The 15,003-nt window shown below is 43.4% G+C and overlaps 1 non-coding gene and 1 pseudogene across 1 annotated transcript; both read right to left on the bottom strand.

Annotated features, from left to right (window-relative positions):
* Window positions 1–2,035: 2,035 nt before the first annotated feature.
* LOC736482 (HAUS augmin-like complex subunit 1) lies at window positions 2,036–4,246 on the bottom strand (annotated as a pseudogene).
* A 341-nt stretch (window positions 4,247–4,587) lies between these two features.
* On the bottom strand, window positions 4,588–4,713 carry LOC112209350 (small nucleolar RNA SNORA27). The gene has a single exon (XR_002944091.1). It is a non-coding gene; the product is annotated as a small nucleolar RNA SNORA27 (small nucleolar RNA).
* Window positions 4,714–15,003: the final 10,290 nt, after the last annotated feature.

The following is a 15,003-nucleotide window of genomic DNA, read 5'->3' as shown; positions in this document are numbered from 1 at the left end:
AGGCTGGTATTGAACTCCTGACCTCGTGATCCACCTGCCTCAGCCTCCCAAAGTGCTGGGATTACAGGCGTGAGTCACCATGCCCGGCTATACAACTGATTTTTGCATGTTGATTTTGTATTCTGCAACTTTACTGAATTTGATTATTAGTTCTAATAGTTCTTTTTGGATGTGGATTTTTTAGGATGTTCTGTATATAAAATTATATCATTTGCAAATTGAGATAGTTTTATTTCTTCCTTTCCTATTTCAATAGTTTTGTTTCTTTTTCTTGCCTGATTGTTCTGGCTTGAACTTTTAATACAAGGTTGAATGGCAGTGGTGATAGTAGTCATACTTATATTGTTCTTGATCTGAGGGGGAAGATTTTAGTCTTTCACCATTGCTTGTGATATCGGCTGTGGGTTTTTCTATATATGCCCTTAATCATGTTATGAAATTTCCCTTCTATTCCTATTTTGTTGAGTATTTTCTTATGAAAGGATGTTGGATATTGTCAAAGGCTTTTCTGCATCAGTTGAAATGATCATCATATTTTTTCTTCATTCTATTAATGTGGTATATTATATATTGATTTATTTTCATGTTGAACTACCCTTGCATTCCTGGGATAAATCTCAGTTGGTCATGATGTATAATTCTTCTAATACTCAGTGGATTCCATTGGCTAGTATTTTGTTGAGAGCTTTTGAGTCTACAATCAAAAGAATATTGGTGTGTAATTTTATTTTCTTGTGTTGTCTTTGGTTTTGGTATTGGGGCAATGTTGGTCTCATAGGATGAGTTAGGAAGTCTTCCTTCTTATTCCATTTTTTGGAGCAGTGTGAGAGGAATTGGTGTTACTTATTCTTCAACTGTTTGCTAGAATTCACCATTGAAGCCATTTGGTCCTGGATTTTTCTTTGTTGGGAGGTTTTTGATTACTGATTCAATCTCGCTTTTTTTTTCTTTTTTTTTTTTGAGATGGAGTCTCTCTCTGTCACCCAGGCTGGAATGCAGTGGCATGATCTCAGCTCACTGCAACCTCCGCCTCCCTTGTTCAAGCAATTCTTCTGCCTCAGCTTCCTGAGTAGCTGGGATTACAGGCGCGCACCACCATGACTGTCTAATTTTTGTATTTTTTTTAGTAGAGTTGGGGTTTCACCATGTTAGTCAGGCTGGTCTCAAACTCCTGACCTCATGATCCACCCACCTCAGTCTCCCAAAGTGTGATTACACGCATGAGCCACTGCACCCAGCCCGATTCAATCTCTTTACCTGGTATAGGTCTATTCGGAATTTCTATTTCTTCTGGAGTCAGTTTTGATCATTTGTGTGTTTCTAGGAATTTGTCCATTTCATCTAAGTTCTCTAATTTGTTGGTATATAATTGTTTGTGGCATTCTCTTGTAATCCTTTTTACTTCTGTAAGGTTGGTAGCAATGCCCTCACTTTCATTTCTAATGTTAGTAATATGAATCTTCTGTCTTTCTTAGTCAATCTAGCTAAAGGTTTGTCCATTTTAAAATTTTTTAAAAGAGAAAAGCCTTTTTGGCTGGACACAGTGGCTCATCTCTGTAATCCCAGCACTTTGGGAGGCCAAGGTGAGTGGATAACAAGGTCAGGAGATCGAGACCAGCCTGGTCAACATGGTGAAACCCCTTCTCTACTAAAAATACAAAAATTAGCTGGGTGTGGTGGCATGGTTGTAATTCTAGCTACTCAAGAGGCTGAGGCAGGGGAATTGCTTGAACCAGGGAGTTGGATGTTGCAGCGAGCCAAGATCGCACCACTGCAGTCCAGCCTGGCAACAGAGCGAGACTCCAACTAAAAAAAAAAAAGAGAGAGAGAGAAAGAAAAGCCTTTTTAATATGAAAACTATGTATTTGGGGACAAAAATGCAATACACAGTAAGAAACCATATTCTACTAATTATGACATTCTGTAATCTACAAACAGAAAATTTTGTTATTAAGAAATGCCAAGAGGAAAAAGAACTCTATAAAGCACTATTCAATTTACTTTGTTAGGGAAAAGGATGTTTATTTGGCTCTTGTCACAGTTCCATCATGTCTACTCTCCTTGTAAGTTCAGCTTCAATGCTATCTAATTCTCACTTTGCTTCTTCAATTTTCACTTGAGCAAGAGGGGAATTTGGCATTAAGTCTAAATAGGACTCAAATTTTTTCTTCAAAGGTATAGTCTGTTTTAATTTTGCCAGTTTCTCTGACAGTGCTACTAGGGACTGATGAGACAGAGAAGCATCCATGCCTCTGGCTGAAAGTTGCCCCTCTGCAGCCTTGATTCCAAATCTGAATTCCTCTGACTTTGCTTTTAGAAAGTCCATGTTCTGATGACGATTATCAAGTTTGGCCCTTTCTGTAGACAGATCCAACTCTGCTTTCTTGAGATCCTCTTGTAGACATTTTTCTAATATTAAGTTGCAGTTAGATTTTTTTCAAGTTTTTCCAGTTCAATCTTGATTTCTTCACCTTTGGATTTGGTACGAAAGAGATCAGAGGTCAAATCATTCACCGCAAGGATAAAACTAGCTAGTGAGGTATCCTTTGTTTCAAGGGCCACCGCACTGTCAACCAATGCATTCAGATACCTGGAACCAGTGCTAGAGAAATTGGCAGGGGAAAAATTCACACTATCCATGAGAAGGTCTTGAAGATACTATAGGCTTCTGACTCATATTCACTTGCTTTCTGCTTCAAGTCCTCTATTACCAGGTAGACATCCCTGTCCCGGACCCTGTTGGGTTCTGAAAGGTGATGTAAAATCTCTGTGGTCCGTGGGTTCACCTCATACTGTGGAATGGGATGATCTCCAAATATTTATTTTAACCATGCAGCAACCTGCATTTCTTTCTCCTCCAGCGGCTCCATAGCTACCACTCCTGTTCATTAAAAAATTTTTTTTTCAAGGAATCAACTTTGGTTTCATTGATTTTCTATTATTTTATATTCTCTTTTTCATTTATCTCTGTTTGGATCTTTATTCTTTTCTTTCTTCTATTAGCTTTGGGTTTATTTTTCTCTTTTTCTAGTTCCTTGAGGTGTCCAGTTAAATTATTGGTTTCAGAGCTTCCTTTTTCATGTAGATATTTATACTTACAAATTTCCCTCTAAGCACTACTTTTGCTTCATCACATAAGTATTGATATGTTGTGTTTTTGTTTTCATTTCTCTGAAAGTATTTTCTAATTCTCCATGTTATTTCTCTTCTGACCCACTGGTTGTTTAATTTCTACATATTTGTGAATTTTCCAGTTTCTCTTCTGTTACTCATTTCTAGTTTATTCCACTATGGCTAGAGAAGATACTTTGTGTGATTTTAACTTTTAAATATGATTGACACTTGCTTTGTGGCCTAGCATATGGTTTACCTTGGAGAATGTTCCAAGCACTTGAGAAGAATGTGTATTCTGTTATTTTGGGATTGAGTGTTCTAAACATGTCTCTTAGGTCTAAATTGTTTAGTATTACTTAAGTCCTCTACTTCCTTATTGATCATTTGTCTACTTGTTCTACTTAGTACTGAAACTGGGGAAGCTGGGTGTAGTGGCATGCACCTGTAATCCCAACTACTCAGGAGGCTAAGGCAGGAGGATTGCTTGAGCCTAGGAGTTCAAGACCAGCCTGGGCAATATAGTGAGATCTTATCTCAAAAAAAGAAAAAGAAAAGAAAAGAAAGTAGAGTATTGAAGTCTCCAACTATTACTGTAGAACTATCTATTTCTCCCTTCATTTCTGTCCATTTTTCGTTCACATATTTGGTCTATTGTCAGGTGCATACGTGTTTATATTTGTTTTATCTTTTTGATGAATTGAACCTTTTATGAATATATAATATACTTCTTTGTCTCTTGTAACAATTTTTGACTTACAGTCTATTTGGTGTGATACTTATATAGCCACCACAGACTCTTTTGTATCTTTTTCCATCTTCTTACTTTTAACCTATTTGTGTCTTTGGATCTAAAGTGGGTCTTGGCTGGACACGGCAGCTCATGCCGGTAATCCCAACACTTTCGGAGGCCAAGGTGGAAGAATCACTTGAGTTTAGAAGTTTGAAACCAGACTAGGCAACATAGTAAGATCCCATAGCTACAAAAAAATGAAAATAACTAGGTATGGTGGCACACACCTGTAGTTCCAGCTACTTGGAGGCTGAGGCAGGAGGATCACTTGAGCCTGGGAGGTTGAGGCTGCAGTGAGCCATGATCACATCACTGTACCTCCAGCCTAGGCAACACAGTGAGACCCTGTCTCTTAAAAAAATAAAGAAAATAAAATGAGTCTCTTGTAGACAACACATAGATAAATTAAGGTTTTTTTTTTTAATCTATTCTTCCAACCAAAAAAAAAAAAACAAACTATTCTTCCAAACTCTATTATTTAATCGGGGAGTTTATTCCATTTACCTTTAAAGTAATCACTGATAACAAACACTAACTCCTGCCATCTTGCTATTTGGCTATATATTTTTGTTTCTTAATTCCTCTAATATTGCCTTTTGTATTTAATAGATTTTTTGCAATGTGCTGTGTTGATTTTTTTCACATTACCTTTTTGATATTTTTTTCCTTTTTATTCTTTTTCAATTTCTTTCCTCTGACAGGATACAAGACAAACACTCAGTTTGCCTGAGTTTTAAAAGGATATTTCCTTTGCCCCAATTAATGAGCAATAAAGACACAAATCCATTTGGCAAAGTGAACAGGGGTTTTTCCATATTTTTAAAGGTTATTTTTCTATTGGCCAGGCATGGTGGCGCAGGCCTGTGGTCCTAGCTACTCAGGAGGCTGAAGTGGGAGGATCACTGGAGTCTGGAAAGTTGAGGCTGCAGTGAGCCATGATCGTGCCACTGCACTCTAGCCAGGGTGACAGAGTGATACCCTGTCTAAAAAAGCAAGACAAAACAAAAAAACCCCACTTATTTTCCTTGTGGCCATCTTGGAGATTACAATTAATATCTTAAATGTATTTTATTTAATTAATTAATTTATTTATTTATTTATTTTGAGACAGAGTCTCGCTCTATCTCCAGGCTGCAGCACAGTGGTGTGATCTCAGCTCACTGCAACCTCTGCCTCCTGGGTTCAAGCTATTCTCCTGCCTCAGCCTCCGGAGTAGCTGGGACTACAGGCGCAGCTAATTTTTGTATTTTTTAGTAGAGATGGGGTTTCACCATGTTGGCCAGGATGGTCTTGATCTCTTGACCTCGTGATCTGCCTGCCTCAGCCTCCCAAAGTGCTGGGATTACAGTCGTGAGCCACCTCGCCCGGCTAATATCTTAAATTTAAAACAGTCTCACCAGGCACAAGGGTATGCACCTGTAATCCCAGCTAATCAGGAGGCTGAGGCAGAAGGATCTTTTGAACCCAGGAGTTTGAAACCAGCCTGGGCAACATAGTGAGACCTCATCTAAAAACAAACAAACAAACAAACAAACAAACAAACAAAAAAAGACAAAACAAAAACCACATAGCAATCCAGCTTGAATTAATTCCAATTTAGCTTCAATATCTATAAAGATTTTACCCCATACATCTGCATCTTTTCCCATTATGTTGCTAATGTCACAAATTATATCTGTATATATTGTGTGCCCATTATCATAGGTTTACAATTATTGTTTTATGCATTTGTTTTTTAAATCATGTAGGCAAAAAAGAGGAGTTACAAACCAAAAATGCAATATTATGGGCTTTTATATTTACACATGTAGTTACCTTATTATTGTTCCTTATTTCTTTATATGGCTTCAAGTTACTGTCTAGTGTCCTTTCATTTCAGGCTGATGGACTCCCTTTAGCATTTTTGGTAAGGCAAGTCTACTAACAATGAATTACTTCAGCTTTGATTGATCTGGGAGTGTCATAATTTTGCCTTCATTTTTGAAGGATAGTTTTGCCAGATATATAATTCTTGATTGGCAGGATTTTTTAAAGCACTTTAAATACCATCGTCTCTTTGTATCTTTTTGGGGATTGGTTCCAGGACCCCCCTGCAGATATCGACATTCACAGATATTCAAGTGTCTTATATAAAATGGTGTGGGCCAGGCACAGTGGCTCATGCCTATAATTCCAGCCTTTGGGAGGCCAAAGCAGAAGGATTGCTTGAGCCCAGGAGTTTGAGACCAGGCTGGGCAACATAGTGAGATCTTATCACTACAAAAAAATAAAAATTAAAAAAGACTGCAAAAAATAATAATAGCTACTTGAGAGGCTGAAGCGATAGCTTCAGTCCAGGAGGTCAAGGCTTCAGTGAGCCATGATCACACCACTGCACTCCAGTCTGGGTAACAGAGCAAGACCTTGTCTAAAAAAATACTAATAAAAATAGCTGGGCGTGGTGGCTAACACCTGTAATCCCAGCACTTTGGGAGGCCAATGAGGGTGGATCACTTGGAGTCAGGAATTTGAGACCAGCCTGGCCAACATGGTGAAACCCCGTCTCTACTAAAAGTACGAAAATTAGTCTGGCACAGTGGCTCACGCCTGTAATCCCAGCACTTTGGGAGGCCAAAGCGGGTGTATCACCTGAGGTCAGGAGTTCGAGACCAGCTTGGCCAACATGGTGAAACCCCGTTATCTACTAAAAATATAAAAATAAGCTGGGTGTGGTGGCGGGCACCTGTAATCCCAGCTACTGGGGAGGCCAAGGCAGGAAAATTGCTTGAACCCTGGAGGTGGAGGTTGCAGTGAGCTGAGATCATGCCACTGCACTCCAGCCTGGGTGATGGAGCGAAACTGTATCTATAAAGGAAAACAACAACAACAACACACACACACAAAACTAATAAAAATAAAAAATAAAATGTTATAGTATTTGCACATATAACCTATGTACATCCTCCCACATACTTTAAATCATCTCTAGATTACTTATAATTCCTAATACAATGTAAATGTTATGTAAATTGTTATACTGTATCGTTTAGGGAATCATGACAATAAAAAGTCTGTACATGCTCAGTACAGACAAAACCATTTTTCTCCCAAATATTTCTGATTCATGCTTGCTTGAATCCACAGATGCAGAGCCTATGGATATAAAGGGCCAACTTTAAGTTATCCCATGGTTTCTGGGGATAAGTCTGTTTTTAGTCTTATTGAAGATCCATTGCACATAATAAGCTGCTTCTCTCTTGCTGTTTTCAAGATTCTCTCTTTATCTTTGTGGGGTTTTTTTGTTTTTTTTTTGAAGACTGTATTCTTTGTATTCACTGAAGGCTTCATTTTGTTATTTTAGTAGTCAGCCAGTGACCTAACATAGAATTCCTTAAATGCCTGCGACTAAAAAAAAAAGTTTTGTTTTGTTTTTTAAAAAGGAAGAAGAAAGAAACAAATAAAAAAAGAAACAAAAAGAATAAAGAAGAATACAAAAAAGAAAACAAAGGAAGGAAGGAAGGAAAAAAGAAAAAGAAAGAATTTTCTAGGTCTTTGCAGATTGGCTCTGTGTGGAGTCACTCCTAAGCTTAGCCAGGCAATTTACAGCTCTGTTTTAGCCTTCACTTCCTGCTTGTGCTGAGCCCAAAGACCAGACAGAGATGAAAGCTTATTGTCTTATTGGGCCTTTTCTGCACATGAGTCCTACCCTGGGTGTGCTTTCTGCTCTCTCTAGTACACATGGGAACTTTTTGAAGCCCTTATTCTCCCAAAAATATCACTTCCAAACTTTCCCCAGTCTTTCAGGGTATCAGTTGTTTGCCTCAACTGTTATTTTTGCTTCAGGCAGCAGTTCCTTGTTCTTTTGTTCTTTAGCAGTTTTCAGGGAACATCCTCTGTGTAGCTGCTGTGCCTTGAGAGAGTTCTGAGATTCGTGAAGCAAAGAGAATTCCCTTTCATCAGTTCTTCAGGGGAAATTCCAGACAGTCAAAAAAGATAAACACAATTCATTGGGATCAAGATCTTCTCTGCTCCCTCCCTAACCAGGGACCCCCACCAGAAATTTGGGCTGCTGTCTTCAAGATTAGCCCTGTGCTGGGGAGGGGTTGGAGCTAGGGTAAGTTAAAACACCACAGAGATCTCTTACCATATTTAAGTTGCCTTTCTCCTGGTTAAGCATTGGTTGCTGTAAACCTCTATCTTTCAGAGTTAAAATAAGGTTGTTTCTGGCTGTTTTTGCTAGGTGTTTCTGGGGATGAACGGACTCTTGGAGTTCCCTACTCTGCCATTTTCACTGATGTCATCTTCTTTTGCCCATTTTAAAATTGGGTTGTCTTTTTATTATTGAGTTGTAAGAGCTCTTTATATATTCTGGGTACAAGTCACTTGTCAGGTACACAATTTAAATTTTTTACCATGAGAATCTATTACTTCTTTTTTAAAAAAAATTTTTCTTTTTTGAGACACACTCTCACTTTGTTGCCCAGGCTGGAAGGCAGTGGTGTGATCTTGGCTCACTGAAACCTCCGCTCTCTGGGTTCAAGCAATTCTCCTGCCTCAGCCTCCCTAGTAGCTGGGATTACAGGCGTGTGCTACTACACCTGACTAATTTTTGTATTTTTAATAGAGATGGGGTTTCACCATATTAGCCAGGCTGGTCTCGAACTCCTGACCTCAAGTGATTCGCCAGCCTCGTCCTCCCAAAGTGCTGGGATTACAGGTGTGAGCCACCATGCCCATGGAGAATGTATTACTTTTGTAATTTAAAAAATAATAGTAATAAAATAAAGATCTGTACAATGTTTCAAATCTGTCTGGTGATACACAAAAGTTTCTGGAAATAGTTGCCCTTTCCGTCAGAGTGTAACTCTGTCCAGTTTCTTTCCCCATCCACCAGTGGACGTCGCCTTTCTTCCTCTCCCTCTTGCAGAGACTGCCCCCTGCTGCGGGTGTTGGCTGGTGAAGTTGTTGGTGAGGAGGCGGAGGGCTCTTTGCCCTGGATTGTCTCATGGCTCTTGGAAGGAAACAACTACAGTGGCCTACTTCTTCGCCTGGACCCCCAAGGTGGCCAGGGGGAGAGTGTGGAGTTCTTTGGGAAGCTCTGAGATCTGTCCTTAGGCCTGCCTCACCCATCACCCAACCAGCCTCAGCCCCAGCCCCAGCCCAGAGAGAGCGTCTGACCCTCCAAGAGGGCCCCAGAGTGCCTAGGCTGACAGAGAATGGAGAGGCAAAGTAAGGTCAATAGTGAAAGTAACCCCTCACCCTTCAGAGACCTTAAACCACTTACCAAGCATTTTTGCACAAATGCCTTTGATTCTTACCACAACCCCATGAGGCAGATATAATTTACAAATAAGGAAAGAGAGGCAGGCCTAATTTATAGATGAGGAGAGAGAGGATAAGAGAAGAGAAGGGAGTCTCCTATTTTCATACACCCATTAAAAATCAAGCCTCAGCTGGGTGTGGTGGCTCATGCCTGCAATCCCAGCATTTTGGGAGGCTGAGGTGGGTAGATCACCTGAGGTCAGGAGTTCAGGACTAGCCTGGCCAACATGGTGAAACCCCATCTCTACTACAAATACAAAAATTAGCTGGGCATGGTGGCAGGTGCCTGTAGTCCCAGCTACTTGGGAGGCTGAGGCATGAGAACTGCTTGAACCTGGGAGGCAGAGGTTGCAGTGAGCCAAGATCGTGCTACTGCCCTCTAGCCTGGGCGACAGAGTGAGACTCCATCTCAAAAAAATAAAAAATAAAAAAACAAAGCCTCTGTGTCCTTAATGTAGATGCTGGTGGAAAAAAAGAAAAAAAAATCAAGCCTCTGAAATGTTATGATGTCAGGGATTTGGGGGAGGTCGAGGCGGGGGTATTGATCAAACAGAAATGGCATGAGTTGATAACTGTCAAAGCTAGGTGACAGGTAGACAGGATTTCCTATACTTTGTATATGTTTGAAATTTTCCATAATAAAAGAGTAAAAAAATGTCTGGCCCTCGTCTCCAAAATCAACAAACCCACATTCATTTGGCTAGCAAGTTCCCAGACCTCCCCTGTGGGAGGTCCCTTGGAATGAGGAAGATAGGTTACAGCAGTTCACACCCACAAGGATAAAGCAGTGAGGGCCAGACGTGTTTATCTTCAGGCTAGTTTGGTATCATGTTGAAGGGCATGGGCTTGAGTTTAGGCTCTGCCACTTGCCAAGAAGTTGCTTGACCTCTTTGAGCTTCTATTGCCTCATCTGGAAAATGTCAGGGGAGGCAGGATAGATTAGAGCTTCTGCCTGATTGGAGTGTTGTGTGGATAAAAAGAGGCAATCCATGAACAGCCTTAGTGAAGTGCCATCAAGCATATGTAAAAGCCTAGTGGGGGTTAGATATTTTTATGAATAGTACTACTAATAAAAAGTAAAAGTATCACAAGCAGCGTGCTTTGGAGTCCACAGGAAGGAGTAATTCACTTGGAGTGTCCCTTTACTAGGTAGCTCCCTCAGTTTGCTCCAGGCTGCTCTGTTGGGGGCCTCAGGAAGGAGGATGCAGGTGAAACAGGTGAGGCCCACCCTGTGGGATGCAGTAGAAGAGGCTCGGGCCCGCCGGGCTGGCCTGAGGCCCCTGCATTTAGGCCTCCTTGAGGACACCCTGACGGACAGTGGGCTAAGCCAGCTGGGAAGGGCACTGCGGGAGCTAGAGGTGAGCAAGGTGAAGCCTGAGGGCACCTGGGCTAGCCATGGCCAGTACCCACCTTGAACCCTTTCTCCATAGGTGGTAAAAGCGTGGAGCCAGCACCCAAGAAGCCAGATGCTCCAAGGAGCAGTCTGCCTTCTTGTCCTCTTTCCAAAGCACTTTGAGGAAGACCTCCATTCATTCATTGACTTATTGATTCCCAAACACTTATTGACCACCCACTGTGTGCTGGGCCCAGTGCCACATAGGCCCTGGGAATTCCCTGCCCTCATGGAGTTTATAATCTCCTGGGAGGAAACAATTGCACCACCATAATCGGTGCTCTGAAAGGCTTATGAACACAGAATTCTGTGGGGCATCTAAGTTAGCCTTGGCAAGAGAGGGATGGAAGACTTCATGGAGGAAGTGATTCCTGAAGGAGGTCAACAAAGATGAGTGAAGAACCTGAAGGCAGAGAGAATGACAGGCAAAGACTCAGAGGCAAGAAAGTGCTTGGTCCCCTTGAGGGAGTGCAAGTAGCTCAATTTATTGAAGAACAGAACTTGAGGAAGAGTCAGGAGAGAAGTATTGGAGAGGACAGCAGGGGCCAGGTCACACAGGGCTTTGTAAAACAGAGGTGTTTGGACTTTGTCTTAAAGGTCACAGGTGAGCCACAGAAGTATTTTAAGCAGGAAAGAGCACTGTGCCCTTTTCAGGTGAGCAAACTGAGGCTTAAAGAAAAGATGTGAGGCTGAGCGCGGTGGCTCATGCCTGTAATCCCAGCACTTTGGGAGGCCGAGGTGGGCGGATCACCTGAGGTCAGGAGTTCGAGACCAGCCTGGCCAACATGGAGAAACCCCATCTCTACTAAAAATACAAAAATTAGCCTGGTGTGGTGGCGCACGCTTGTAGTCCCAGCTACTCGGGTGGCTGAGGCAGAAGGATCACTTGAACCTGGGAGGCAGAGGTTGCAGTGAGCCGAGATCACGCCATTGGACTCCAGCCTGGGCAACAAGAGTGAAACTCCATCTCAAAAAAGAAAAGATGTGAGAGGGCTGGGCGCAGTGGCTCACGCCTGTAATCCCAACACTTGGGGAGGCTGAGATGGGCAGATCACCTGAGGCCAGGAGTTCGAGACCAGCCTGGCCAACATGGTGAAACCCCGTCCCTACTAAAAAATACAAAAATTAGCCAGGCATGGTGGCGCATGTCTGTAGTCCCAGCTACTCAGGAGGCTGAGGTGGGAGAGTCACTTGAACCCAGGAGGCGCAGGTTGAAGTGAGCTGAGATTGCACCACTGCACTCCAGCCTGGGTGACACAGCGAGACTCTGTCATAAAAAAGAAAAAGAAAAAGAAAAGATGTGAGACCTGTGAGCCTGGGGTCACAGGCATAATCAGGAGCAGCAGAAGTATAATCACACTCAAGTCCTTAGACTCCTAATCTAGTGCTCTTTCATCTCCTTAGGCTGCATGGCCTTTCTGGTCTTCCATGATTTATCACAGGGTGGTTGAAACCCTGTCCCTGTCCAGCCTCTCCTGGCCTTTCTCTTCTTTTTTCATAGTTGCTTAGAACGTGTTTTTATAGCCTTGGGGCTTGGGAATCAGGCATGGTAGCTCCTATTTATTGAGCAAGTGCCTTACTGCCCAGTGCTTTCGGTGCAGTACTTCATTTCATTCTCTCCACAACTTTTATCAGCTCGATTTGATAGAGAAGCACATGGAGACTAGGCCAGTCACCTGCTTGAGGTCATTCAGCTAAGAAGAGGAGGGGCTGGGACCCTGATCTGTCTGATTTCCAAGCCCTGATCTTAACCTACACTGTCCTGGGAGGAAAGGTGTGGAACGATCACTTCTAATATCTTCTCAGCAGGTGATAGAGTCACCAGTAAACCAGAGCCCATGCCTTGAGGGAGAGCCCCAAGGTGGGTCTGGGACTTGGGGATGAGCTGGGAGTGGGAGGTCTTCCCTGCCTTTGGTGTGATTAATTACATTTTCCTCTAGTGGCAGGAAGAATGGCAACTCTAAGGTGTGGCTCCACCAAAAGAATCCTCTCGGGCACCCTAAGGAACAGGTAATACCTCATGTACCCCAGGAACGACTAGAAGCTGTAGGGGGGGTGAAGAGCTGCAGAGCCCAGCTAATGTGCCCCTGCTTACCCTGCCCCAATATCAGGGAGAAATATGAAGTTTTTGACAAATAAAGGACCTGAAGGTGACTAGACCCCTAAGGCAAGGCCATGGGGAGGGACTGTTTTCCTACTTATTGGATTAAGGGTATAGGATCCTTAGAGGCACTATGGCACCTCCTGGCAGGGCCACTACCTTCCTCTCCCCACCATGGCCTCCTGAGTCTCTGCCCAGGCTACAAGCTCTTCCAGGCTAGTTAGGTCCTGGATGTTGTTCTGGGAGCAGCCCTGGTGATGAGGTTCTATTGGAAAAGTTGGGCTCTGGTCCTAAATCCGTGCACACACATGAACTTCTGACCGAGCCCAGCAGATACCAGATGTGGCCCGGCTGCTCTTCTTGGCCCAGGCCCAGAGGCAGAGACTGAGGGAGCAGCAGCAAATTTGGATTCGAGAGAAGCTGAAGCATTTGGAACAGAAGGAGGAGGTGGCAGATGACCAGGTCAAAGGCCTGGTGGCTGAAGAGGAGGTAAGGAGGGTCAAATAGGGGACTTGAGGCTCTAATTGGTCCAGGCACTGTGCTAGGGGCTAGGATCCATCATCAATCACAACCGACCAGTTCATACCCTCTCTCATGGCCCTCACAGCCTTGTCAGGGATAGATGAGGCAATTCTCAGTGCTAAGTGATGGGATGGGGGATCTAGGGGCGTGTGGGACCAAAAAGGCATATCTGACCCAGGCTGGAGTGGATCAGAGGAGATGGAATCTAAGTTGAGCCTCAAAGGACAGGCAGAAATCAGCCAGGGGAATTCACTGGACACTGAGCTTAACAAGGGCAGTTACTGCTCATCAGTAACTGATGGGGGGTGGGTGGAGTGGGGACATGTTCTCAGAGAAGACAAAACAGTATAAGCAAAAGTTCAGAGGGAAGCAATGGCAAAGTGGGTCTGGGAACTGCAAATTCTCCAATCTGGCTGGAGCTGAACAGGTGCGTAGTCAGAAGCAAGGCTAAAGAGACAAGTGTGTGCCACAGCTCTGGCTTTGGACTTTACCCCAAGGAGAGCTGCAAACCATTGAAAGGCATGTGCCATGTCAGCTCTGACCTTTACTAGCCATGAGAATTTGGGCAAGTTAGGTCACTTCTTTGATCCACTGTTGCCAAATCTGTAAGATGGCAATGCCACATATGGTTGTTATTGGATAAAATAATACACCTGAAGTATTTAGCACAGAGCCTGGCACACAGGTGGCACTCCAAAGAGTATGTGTTATCACTGAAGGCCTGCAAGGAGAGGCAGAGATGGCAGCAGGAACAGATGGTGCTGAGATTCCAGCTGGAGGCCCTTCAGGAAGAGCGGAACACAGCAGAGCAGGACCTGGTAGCCCTCTATGACCTGCATGTGCAGGCCACCCGAGCTCAGACACACCATGTGCTGCGCGTCAGTGGGGATGAAGGGTAGGCCTTGAGCTGGCTCCAAGGCTGGCTGAGTGACAGGCATCTCTGAATCTGGGCACAGGTATTCTGAGCCTGGCAGGGCCAATGGGAGGAGCGGGCCATGACCACAGAGCATCATCACTGCAGCCTGCTGGCGGGCATCCTGGAAGAAACCATCAACCTGGCCACACAGAATCAGGAGCTCCAAGCTGAGAACCAGCAGCTTCAGCAGGGTGCAGACTAGGCTGGGGGTAGTCATGCTGGACCTGTCCTGGGGAGAAACCTTAACAGGAACCCTTTAGAGGAAGTTTCTTGTCTCCTCATTCTGGAGGGTCCTAGAAGGGAGAAAAAGGTGAGACAAAACCAAGCTGATCCTTATTATGGATAATTAATAACACAAACCATGTCTCATTGTTCCAGTCCTTACTAAGTGCCTAATATTATTTTATTTAGCCTCTCCAGCTACCACATATAGTAGGTACCATTTGATCCTTATTTCAGGGATAAGGCAACTAAAGCTAGGAGAGGTTAAATAACTGCCCAAGAACAGTCAGCTAAGTGGAAGATCCAGAATTCAAATTCAAGTCTGTCCATAGTTCTACACTGCACAGTAGTGGCTTACAAGCTTCTGTGTGCATCAGAACCACCTAGGGAGCTTAAGAGAAAGAAGAAAAAGATTCCCTAACACTACTCCCTAAGATTCTGCTTTAATAGGTCTGAGATAGGCCTAGGGCCCCCCCCCCCACCCCCTTGGTTTTTTTTAGAAACTCACCACATATTCTATCATAGAATCAGGGCCTGACATTCCCCTGGCCATGATTTTAAGACAGATGACAGGCAGAAATTGTAAGGGAACCAGAGGAAATGAAAACCGAAACCACATCGGCTTTCTTAAGAGTTTTTTGGCC

The sequence above is a fragment of the Pan troglodytes genome, chromosome 4 (assembly GCF_028858775.2).
Source record: "Pan troglodytes isolate AG18354 chromosome 4, NHGRI_mPanTro3-v2.0_pri, whole genome shotgun sequence".
NCBI classification, from domain to species: domain Eukaryota; kingdom Metazoa; phylum Chordata; class Mammalia; order Primates; family Hominidae; genus Pan; species Pan troglodytes.
The sequence above is the reverse complement of the archived record's forward strand: the minus strand, read 5'-3'. Positions and strand labels throughout refer to the sequence as shown.